Here is a 12467-nt window from a genome sequence, read left to right on the forward strand (position 1 = left end):
ATATTTATTCAATGTATATAAAACGAGTTCATGAATAATATGGAAGTCAACAATGGAAGTGGGAGGGTCTATTGAATTACTTCTGGAATAACACAAAGAAAATGTAAAGGAATCAAACCAGATAGATACAACTGGGCAAAGAGATGTTATAATGTGTGGCCAGCATAATGATTTTATTTTATTTTTTAAAGAAAGCACCTGGGAATTATCCCTATGGAAATAGGAACTTAAAAGGTAGGATAATGAATCCAGGTGAACTAATCGAGTCCTAACATCAATTATCAGAAAACCTTTCAGACTCTGAATTTATATATATTCTGTTACAAAATAATAAAAACAGGGCATAAAGCTATTGAAAGTCTTTCATGCCAGAAGCAACATCAGACATTATAATATTTAGAAACAATTTCTAATTTCAGGATTATAGATGTCAGCAAGTATTCATTCCAGCTACGTGCAAAAAAAAAAAAAAACAAAAACCCCAAACACACTACTTGGTGTCCACATTCTAGCAAAAAGCTGTTCTGGCAAAGCAAACATGACCATAGGAGATGAAAAATTATCTTAGAAGAGCAGAAAAATATCAGTACATATCAGCAAGTTCTTTCTTGTGTTTTTTTTTTTTAAGATAGAGTAAGCATTAATCATGGAATTTTGAAAGCAATGAAGAAGAAAGTGGGAAGAAAGGTAGGAGAGAAGAAAGGAAAAGAGAACATCCACTTGAGCTATAATGAACATCACAAAACCACAAAACCCTAAGGTTTTGTTCATGTTACCCTCTCAAATTTTCTGGAATATTTGCAGGTTAATAGGATGATCTCTATATTGGTAATTCGTGGGGGCACATAAATAATCAGCTATTATATATGCTATATAAAGTATTTATATATACTTTTTATAAAACTGTTATTAAATTCAGACCTTGAATTAAATCACCCAGAAACTGATATTCCAGCAAAATATTACTTAAATGTCTTTAGACAATAGGATGTGAATTTTCAGCTTTGACATATTAATTTCAGCCAAAATATATCCTTTTAGAAACTCTTCTACTTCTTTCCATCCCCTAAAGTATCTGAACTGAGGTTGCAGACTCTCTTAGTGTTTACTCCAGTGTAATGATGGAGTGTAACGATGTGTGGTGGCCATGTCTCATACTGGCATCCCATGTTACACAATTTACAATATACTATTTAATTTACTATCTGGCTAGATTGTTTCGTTGTACAGGGAGACTCAAATGGAACATATTTCATTATCTTAGCTCCTAGAAGAACACTGTGGAGATTGAAATGGGTTTAAATTGGCATGCCTCACATTATGCTAGGTTTCAAAAAGACAGAGCCCAGGTGCTTTTAGCTAAATCAGACAAATGATCTTGCCAAAATTCTTCAATATAACATTCCTTGGTTACACACGAATATCATCCTATATAGAGGCTGCCTCCTTAGCTGGAAAGAATGGACATTTTGAGAGATAGAAGATTAAGAAAATTGAATCATTGTTGCAAAAACAGAACAAGAAATTCTATCTTCACAACATCATAAGCTAAGATATTTGTATCTAGCATTCACTTTAGTAATCCCTCAGGTTTCAAACTCTCTATTACATAACATTTGTGCAGTTTCTACATCTTTCTCAGATGTCCTGTGATTTTCCTCTCAACAAAAACCGCAGGCAGAAGAGAACCACCAATAGCTTCTTGCATACCCTGTTCCATGACCTGTCTGACTTATTGCATAAACTTAGGCTTTCCTCTCTGAGTCCCTTTAGCAGAAATTCAAAGTTTTCTTTAAATTTCATCACACGTGATGGTGGCTACTCACATACACAATCCATACATGTAACTGGTGGTGTAGGGAAGGGAGGCCACAGGCTTTGTATTTTATGAGGTAAGCAGAAAAAATACATATGCCATCTAGAAAACTGCTTCTAGGATTCATTATAGAATTGGCACATCTTGTTTGAAGAAAATAAACACGCACGCAAAATAATAAAAATAGGTGGAAATAAATAGAAGGTGAGACTTTGAGAGCTCTGAAGCTGATAGTAAGGAGGGAAAAGGGAGGGAAAAGGCCTGGTCTAGGTGGGAAAGGGGCCCAAAGAAAAAAGTGCGTGTGTGTGTGTGCATATGTGTGTGTGTGCGTGTGTGTGTGTGCATGTCTGTGTGTGCGCATGCATGATTGTATATTAAAAATGGAGAAGGCAGATGACAAAACACAAAGGAGAGAAAGGAGTTGCAGAGAGAGATGACAGGAAAGAATGTAAAACTTCTATGGCAGGAGCGCCAACAGAGATACTCCTCAGGAGAGCAAGAAATCTTTTGGAGAACTTTAAAGCCTAATAAAAAACAAACAAAACAAAACAAAACAAAAACAAAAACAAAAAAAATGAGCCTTTTGCGATGCAAGGCCCAATATGTTATTAATTGTGCTATTATCAACACTGCTGTACCGATGACTACTCTTGTATGAGTGAGTGAGTGAATATTAAGAAACAGAATGGTGTTTCCTGTCTATGTTGACATGGTAAAGAGCAGATGCTGCAGGAACATATCTCATGCCAACCTAGATCCCATTAGGGATTTGTAGAAGTCTCATTGGAAACATCGATGCTTCATAGAATGTGGAATTGCAGTTGAGATCATAACAGTTTTTTTTTTTTCTGGAATTCAAGGGGCAGCTTGCATCTGAAAGAGGTCTAGCTGGCATCTATCTACATCCAGAAGTCTTAACCCCACATGTTTGGGTAAGGTAAACAAGTAAAATGAGGCAAGCAGGAGACATTAGCGATGATGGAGACTGTGGGAACCTGAAGTCTCCTGCCATTCCTAGATGGCTCTGCTGCTTCTTAGTTTCACAGTATGTGGGCCATGTGAGAGTGTACACTCAGTGTTGTTACAGTTACTGTTTTTTCCCCAAGAGAAGCTCCAAATCTAAATATTTAGATAAAAACGTCTTCATTTAAAAAATCTGTGGGCCAGATAGATATGAGATCTACCAGTTTGCAAACTCTCCTGTATATCTTAGCTGAAATTTCACTCTTTCATGTACAACCAATTAAAACAGTACATAAATCAGTTCTTTTTCATCTTACAAATAACACAAATCCAAAATGTTCAGTTTTCCCTTCCTTAAGGAATGGGTCTCATTTAGTATTCTAAGGCTGAGTCCCAGACAGTACATCCGTATTTCAGAAAGCGTATTCAGGAACTTGAGAGTGTCAGAAACAGTGGAATATCCTCTACATTGCTAGATGAATTTTTCTTCTCTGAAAAGGGCAAAGGCGTGAAGCAGCCATCTCCTAGGGTTGGGTCCTAGAAGGCACCTCCTGATACTACAAATACGTACCACTGAGCTAAACTCAGTTACACAACTTACTGTAAAAAATAAAATAAAGGATGTTGAAAATATAGACCTTTCCTGACTGCTCACTTGCCTGTCCAAAAATTCTATTATCTTGGAGGAAGTATAGACCACAAATCTTGGGAGGACCAGCACAATAGATCCCTCTGTATGTTTGGTATTAGAGTGTGGCTATAGCAATGACAATTTCCCACCATTCCCACATCCATTCGAAATCCTCAACATCATTAAACTAATCCACTAGACGTAGCATTGTTAATTTCACTCATTCTCAATTAATTTGTGGGTGACCTGAAACAGCAATAAAGTTAAATGAATTTTTTAAACATGTAGAGCCATTTCAAAAAATAATTTTTGAAACATTAATTTTTATTGAAGATATATTTCAAAACTAGAGAAAAGCAGAATAATAGGTATTACAGATACTCATGTATCCCACCAACTAGAGTTAACAAGTGTTAAAATATTGCTGTATTAGTTCTCTATTTCTTGAAACAAATTTTTAGATAAAAGTAGAGTATGCAAAAGCTCACGTGGAGCTGAATTGTTTGCAGATAAAGGAAGACTCACAATCTCGCTCACTGGGCAACCCCATTGCCCCTAAACCTTCAATGTTCCACTGAGGGGTGAACAAGCAACAGTCAATCAGGCTTTGATAATCAAAGATAAAGAAATACTATTTTAAGTTCGTTCAAATTTAAACATTTAGCTGAATTTATATCCTCCAAAAATTTATTTGTTAAAACCTAATGCCAAATGTGATGTTATTTGAAGATGGGCCCTTGGAAGGTGATTTGGTCATGAGAACAGAGCCCTCCTGAAGGGAAATAGTACCCTTATAAAAGAGGGCAGATAGCTCCTTGTTCCTTTGGCCATATGAGGACACAGCAAGATCATTGTCTGTGAACAAGGAAGCAGGCCCTTGTCAGACAGCAAATCTGTTGGTGCCTTGATCTTGAACTTCCTAGACTCTAGAACTGTAACCATTGACAAACCTGACAAAAACAAGCAATGGGGAAAGAATTCCTATTTAACAAATCGTGTTGGGAAAACTGGCTACCCATATGCAGAAAGCTGAAACTATACCCCTTCCTTATACCTTATACAAAAATTAACTCAAGATGGGTTAAAGACTTAAACATAAGACCTAAAGCCATAAAAACTCTAGAAGAAAACCAAGGCAATACCTTTCAGGACATAGGCATGGGCAAAGACTTCATGACTAAAACACCAAAAGCAAGGCAACAAAAGCCAGAATTGACAAATGGGATCTAATTAAACTAAAGAGCTTCTGCACAGCAAAGGAAACTATCATCCGAATGAACAGGCAACATACAGAATGGGAAAAAGTTTTTGCAATCTATCCATCTGACGAACGGCTAATATCCAGAATCTACAAGAAACTTAAACAAATTTACAAGAAAAAAACAACCCCATCAAAAAGTTGGCAAAGGATATGAACAGACACTTCTCAAAAGAAGGCATTTATGTGGCCAAAAAACATATGAAAAAAGCTCATCATCGCTGGTCATTAGAGAAAAGCAAATCAAAACCATAATGAGATACCATGTCACACCAGTTAGAGTGGCAATCATTAAAAAATCCGAAAACAACAGATGCTGGCAAGGCTGTGGAGAAATAGGAACACTTTTACACTGTTGGTGGGAGTGTAAATTAGTTCAACCATTGTGGAAGACAGTATGGTGATTCCTCAAGGATCTAGAACCAGAAACACCATTTGACCCAGCAATTCCATTACTAGGTATATACCCAAAGGATTATAAATCATTCTACTATAAAGATACATGCACACATATGTTTATTACAGCACTATCCACAATAGCAAAGACTGGGGACCAACCCAAATACCCATCAATTATAGTCTGGATAAAGAAAATGTGGCACATATACACCATGGGATACTATGCAGCCATAAAAAAGGATGAGTTCGTGTCCTTTGCAGGGACACGGATGAAGCTGGAAGCCATCATTCTCAGCAAGCTAACACAGGAACAGAAAACCAAACACTGCATGTTCTCGCTCATAAGTGGGAGCTGAACAATGAGAACACATGGACACAGGGAGGGGAACATAACACACCGGGACCTATTGGGGGTTGGAAGGCTAGGGGAGAGAAAATATTAGGAGAAATACCTAATGTAGATGACAGATTGGTGACTGCAGCAAACCACCATGGCACATGTATACCTAGGTAACAAACCTTCACATTCTGCACATGTATCCCAGAACTTAAAGTATAATAATAATAATAATAATAATAAAATTTTTTAAAAGAAAAATAAATGTGTGTTGTTAAAGCCACCTAGTCTGTGGTATTTTTGTTATAGCAGCCTGAATAGACTAAGGCATTTCACAAACGTAAATTTTCTACACAAGTAGTAACAATAAGGCTATAGTACAAGCACACTTTTTCCTTCCTTCCTGCCTGCCTGCCTGCCTGCCTTCACTTCTTCCTTCCACCTTTCTCCCTCCCTCCTTCCTCCTTTTTCCCCTTTCTTCTTGCATTCCTTCCTTTATTCTTTCTCTGTTTCCTTTTAAAGGAGTTACTGGTTTTATTTATTACACATGAAAACATTATGTGTTCTGACTTTGTTATTTATTTATATTTGAGGGACTTCAGGAAATTTCTCAAAACTCTTTGACCCAATTAGAAAATGAATCTGAATGCCTATTACACTTTCAGAAGTAAACTGTGCTATATAACTTCAAAATCATCCATCAGAATACTATGTATTTTTAAATATTACATGATTGGTTATAGTATAACAAGTGTTTCATTTTTTCCAGAAAGTCAAATACATTTAAACTTCACAGAAAAGCAATAACAAAATGATGCTAAAATGCAAAAACACAACTACAGTAGAATTAGCTCTACTCTATGACCTTTTGCGCCTGAACTTAAATATGGGTCACATTCAGATGCCTAGCTTGATACTGCTTAATTTTAAGCACTACCTTTGCAATACTGGATTTAAATGATAAGAACACTGATTACATAGAGAGGTGAAACTCACAATTCTGAAACAGAAATTCATCCAGAGTTTCTCTTGCCACTTGGGCCATGAGCTACTTAAACAATATTGAACAGTATGGTAGTTGACAAGCAGAAAACATGGCTCTCAACATGTCAGGTGGTCTATTTCTGTACAACGCAGCTAAAGCAAACACTTCATTTTGCCCCGAAAAACTAAATTTGTCTAATTTACCTGTGACACAAGCCCCCCGAGAGTTCCTAGACAAGTTTTGTACCATGTATTCCACATGCTTCAAAAGTAAGAAATAAATATGATACGACTTACCCCTACCTTCCTTCCAGTAACTCCTGCCTTCATTCACTCATCATTTCTAAAGAAAGAAAAAGCAAGAAGTATTCATTGTTCATGTACCTACCAGTTATATAACTTAATCCAGAATATAATTCAAATTAGCTGCTGAATGGCAGCTTCGCTTTTTTAAAAAAAAATCTTTGATGAGTTGTTGAAAATTGTTTTAATGTTTTCTATCATTAACCATCCACTTTACCAGTTGTAGACCAAAGTAGATCAGGACACATCTGTTCAGGAAACCTAGACTGCTCCCTTTTTCTTCAGAATCCATCTGTCTTTAGATTTTGAGTTAAATACAGTATTTGGATCTATATTGCATTTTGGAATTTAAAAAAAATTTCTTTAAATACATTGGAAAAAAGAACACATGAACCAATGTTCCCATTCCTGTTATTTACTTATGTCAACCCCCTCTCCCATTTACTCTTATTTCTTTAATTGTCTCATCCCTAAATATATCTACATTAATTTAGGAGAAACAATCAGGCAGCCAAATTCAATACGTAGCAAGCAAAATGGACACTGGGAACTTCGCAAGTTAGGCATATATGCTCATCTAGGGATAGGAGGGAGAGGAGAGGGTGGGTATAACAGAGAAATAGTGGAATTAAATTCTCAGATCCCAAAGAGTTAATTTATGCATCTAAGCCTGTGTGTCCGAGAAATGGATTCTGTGTATTTGGAATACTTTTAAAAAGTCAGAAATCGAAAGAGAATGGTTTAATATCCAGTGCATTTTGATAGAATTCTGAAAAATAAGTAAAGATTGAGGTTTGTTGACACTGGAGAGTTACCTTGTTTTCTAATTGCAATTTTATTGAAGTCAAAGTTGAGCACCCTCGTGGGGCCTCCCTGCTATTAGAATAACAAGTTAGGGCTGGCCAAAACACACTGGCTCTATAGCCATTGGGCAAAACAGGCGATAACCCAGCAGTGAAATAGCAAGTTGGCACCACCACTTCCTTCTATCATATGTTGACCAAGAAAAATAATGAAAGCTGCACCAAAAACTGTACTTGAGACAAAAATGCATTTATATGAAATACTTGATTTGGAGGCAATCAGAATTTTCATTTATAGCAGCTTGTTACCAGAGTGGTACCAACAGTCCTTACTAATTAAAGGTGTCTTCTATGTCCAGACCCTTGGCAAGAGAAGTAAAAATTCACCCTCTGTTTCTTGAGAATTGCGGTTTTCTAATCATTTTGGAATGATTAGCATTTGGGTGACTAGCAGAGTCACCTCCCCACTTCCTGTTATACAAATAGTTCATCTTGGGAATAGCTTCTGAGGCACCAGACATCCCCTCCACACCTCACTCCCGAAGGTAGCACATTTCATTGTGTGCGTCCCTCCCAATTCTGGCTGGCATTCCTTTAAGGAGACTTGACTCCAAACTTTTAGAAGAATATGATGTTTTACGTTAACACCAAAAGCTCTATACGCTGAGGAAGAAAACATCAAGAGATGGAGGTTCAAATAAATTTCTAATCTTTATAGTCCTTTAGTGTTTATATTTTTAAAAAGGAGGCATAATTTATTTCTGATGAAACCGAATTGCTCAGCTCTCCGCTAATAGGATCCTCAGGGCAAAAAGGGTAGAGTAAGAGTCATCATAAAAAGAAGAAGCTTCACGATTTTTTGAAATTTAAACTTGAAAACAATAAATTAATAATTAGGTTTGTCATGATTATTGCACTTTATGATAAATTGTTCTCATTTAGTGAATGGGATTAATGAACTTGAGTGACCCGGAGGATCAGTAAAAGACAAGTAATATTGGTCTAAGAAGCACTGGTGACCATTCCTATTTTGATAAGAAAGTCAACGAGCCATGGGCAGGTGTAATGGCACATCACAATTTTTTTTACCCTTTCTTCTTATGCTTTCTTTCCCCCCTAGAATTAATTTGACTGTTTGTCAAATGTTTTCCACCTGAAAGCTGACCAGTGCGAAGACCTTTCTGCTCTTGCCATAGAACTGTAGCAGAGTTTCCATCTGGTGCAAACATTTTTTTTTTTTTTTGGAGCCCAATCATGGTGATTTATTTTTCAATCAGCCACATAATCAAAGGAATGCTTAAATATCTTATACTGTCATTGTGGAGGGATGGAGCAGCATTCTACAAAAGAATCATCACTAAAGCAATGGAGGTCCATCTGCCTAATTATCCAGCGATGAAGATCGCCTTTAGTAAGCACAATATTAAAACTGTTTTGGGTTCTTCAAAGGTGCTGCATTCCCATCATCTTCCCTTGAAAATAATGAAAGGGAAGGCACAATAATAGAGCGTTAAAGTGGATGGCATGTAGCAAGGGCTCCAGGCAAGCTTTGTGTTTCCTCCTGTGAAAAGTATCACCATTTATTATCACTCATTAAAATTTAATTTTATATGGCATCTTTAAAAGGTCATTTTTTAAATTGGAATTTTGTCGGCAACATTACTGACTGGTTAACTACTGTGAAAAAACAAACCTTCATAGATTTATTGTTTTAAGCTATTATTAAAGAGGCACCTTAAAAAAAAAAACAGAACAAATTATTTCCTTCTTATAGAGCAAGATTGTTCTCCTTTCTAAGTAATTTAGCTTACACAGTATTTTCAGTTGATTTTTGTACTAAAAGCACCTTGGAAACCTAATTAGAAATATAAAATCATTAGCATATAAAGGGTTTAAACCTATAGCTTAACTATGACAAATTTAAACCAAGACTATGATGGTGAAATGCAAATCACTCTAGCATGGAAAGTGGAGAAGTTCAACTCATATCTTTTCTTTGTACTTACTTCAATCAAAATCTATTATTTTTCTACTGAATCTTATTTTATTATAGACTATGATTACTTTGACTTCAGTCTAAATTGGTTTTATGTAGCTGTACAGTTGTAATAAATATTAATACTTATACTATCAATATAAAAGAAACTGTTTATTCTCCAAAAGGAAAGAGAAACATTTTTATAGCACCAAAATTTTCAGGCACTTGATACACATTTTATTCTTTAATCATATAAAAAAATTGAGATAGACATTGAGCCTATTTTGGCATCAAGGAAATTGATGTTTACAAAAGATAAGAGACATATGCTAAAACCATGCAAGAAGAAGTTAGTTTAATAGGAAACATAGATTTAACCCAGATCTTCCTGGCTCCAATAGAATTTCCAATACCTAGGCTATCTCCCAAAGAAAGTAGATCTATTTTCACAAAAAGAGAAGTCAGCAAACTTTCTGTAAAGAGAAAAATAGTAAGTATTTTCTGCTTTTCAGGGTGTACCATCTATGTAGCAACTACTCGATTTTGCCTTTGCAGCACAAAAGCAGCTATAGATAAAATGTAAAGGAATAGGCTAGCTGTGTTCAAATAAAGCATTCTTTTCAAAATTGGGCAGCAGGCTAGGTCAAAGGGTCACAGTTTGCCCTGCACTACAGTATAAGCTGTGTAAAGGCAAAAACTTTATTTTTTCAATATTATATAATCCAATGTCTAAAAAGGCAGTGATTAATGATATTAAAAATAATGCCACTTAATACTTATTTTGAGTTTGTTATTGGCTGCTTTTGCATACAATAACTCATTTCTTCTCATAATATCTCTGCAAGTTAGTTACTATTTTTACCCATTTTAGGAGATAAGCGAACTGAGGAATGAATAATTAATTGGTCAAGATAATTCAGCAAGTAAGTCAGGAATCTGGGATTTAAATAATAAAAATGCATAATACACAGTAAGATCTCAATAATTGATTAGTTAAACAAATGAATAAATGAATGATTGAATGAATCAGTATAGAGAGCTAGTCCTGGGTATTTTGAGAAAAAATACGTATCTTGGTAATTTAGGAGATACCATTCTTCCAAATGGTCTAGGTTTACATAGCCAGAGGCATTTTTTTTTTAAAGGAGAGGCAAATCAAATGATGGAAAATGTTATTCTGCTATTGAGGATATATTTCTGTATTTCAGTTAATTAAATTAATTGTCTGCTACGGTTTGAATGTGCCCTCCAAAGACTCATGTGTTGGAAACTTAATGCCCAATGCAAAAATGTTGGGAGGTGAGGCCTCATAAGAAGTGATTGGGCCATAAAGGCAGAGACCTCATGAACGGGTTGACACTGTTAATGCACAAGTGGATTAGTCACTAAAAGTGTATGTTGTCGGTCGGGCGCGGTGGCTCACATCTGTAATCCCAGCACTTTGGGAGGCCGAGGCGGGCGGATCACGAGGTCAGGAGATCCAGACCATCCTGGCTAACACGGTGAAACTCCGTCTCTACTAAAAAATACAAAAAACTAGCCGGGCGAGGTGGCGGGCGCCTGTAGTCCCAGCTACTAGGGAGCCTGAGGCAGCAGAATGGCGGGAACCCGGGAGGCGGAGCCTGCAGTGAGCGGAGATCCGGCCACTGCACTCCAGCCTGGGCGACAGAGCGAGATGCCGTCTCAAAAAAAATAAATAAATAAAAGAAAGAAAGAAAAAAGAAATGCCAGTATGGTATATTGCTGTGAGGTGGGGGAAAGGCAGTAAAAATGACAAGAGTAAGATGGGATAATCCAGCAGGGTTTGTTAATCATACTAAGAATTTTAGAGGTTATTTATTTATTTTTCTCAGATTACATTCCAGGTTTAATGGGCAAAAATGGAAAGGATTTAACAAATTTTGTGCAAAATTTTAACAAAATTTGTGCAAAAACAAATTTTGTTTTTTATTAAAAAATAAAAGAAAACTGGCAGCATTGGAGGCAGAAGTCAAGAAGTATCAAAGAAGGAGCTATGTGGGGAGATAGGTTAAGAGGATGTTGCAATAACAGGACATCAGAGAGAGACTCATGGATAAGACTAGTGAGTGAATGGTACAGCTGAAGATGGATGGATAGATACTTTGGACATAGACATTGACATGAATTTGTGGATTAGATGTTAATAGGTGAAAGAGAGAAAATGTTTTCTGTTGGTAGAGTGAGGAGGTGGGAATTCAAGGATAAGATTTGGAACAACTTAAGTTTGAGATAACTGAGAGACATTCAAATAGAGGCAGTGGATCCATTAGCTTATCTCTCAAAAGAGAGGTATGGATGAGTGATAGTAAAGGGTAAATATTACCCTAAGTCGTGGGTGTAGAAGATCACTTAGAGAAAGATTGTAGAAAGAGAAGAGAAGAACCCTGATATTTAAGAGTGTAGCAGAAAGCATAGTGAAGAAGACTGAGAAACTGTGGTTAGAGACAAAAAGATAACGCCAGGCAATTGTAGTCATATTATAGAAGCCAAGACAAGAGAATTTTCAAGAAGGAGGCATGGTCAACTGTGTGAAATGTGGTGAGAAGTCAAGTAAAAAGTCAAGTAAGAGTAAAGTTCTTAAATTTTCCACATGGTGGTCATTGGTGTCCTTCACCAAAGCTTTCATAGAGTTGTGGGTATAGAAATAAGATGTCAGTGGTAGAGTAACGGGACAGCAAGGGAGTGACAATGTGTATAGACAACTCTTTTGAAAAGTCTCAGGGTGAATTACAGTAGATAGTGGAATATCTGGAAAAGGATGAAAAGGTAAGAGCAGTGAATATTAATGTTTGAATGCTGATTGGAGTATATAGTAAGGAAAAGAGGTGAGGATGGAGGAATAAGAGTGGCTCTGTATAAAGCTATAAAGGAAAATAAAAGGAAAGGAAAGCATGTGAAAACAGGAACATGAAGAAAAAAACAAAAAAAGCAAGTGAATAAAATTGAGCTGGGGTTGGCACAGACAACAAGGAAA

The sequence above is a fragment of the Chlorocebus sabaeus genome, chromosome 23 (assembly GCF_047675955.1).
Source record: "Chlorocebus sabaeus isolate Y175 chromosome 23, mChlSab1.0.hap1, whole genome shotgun sequence".
In the NCBI taxonomy this organism is placed as follows: Eukaryota; Metazoa; Chordata; class Mammalia; order Primates; family Cercopithecidae; genus Chlorocebus; species Chlorocebus sabaeus.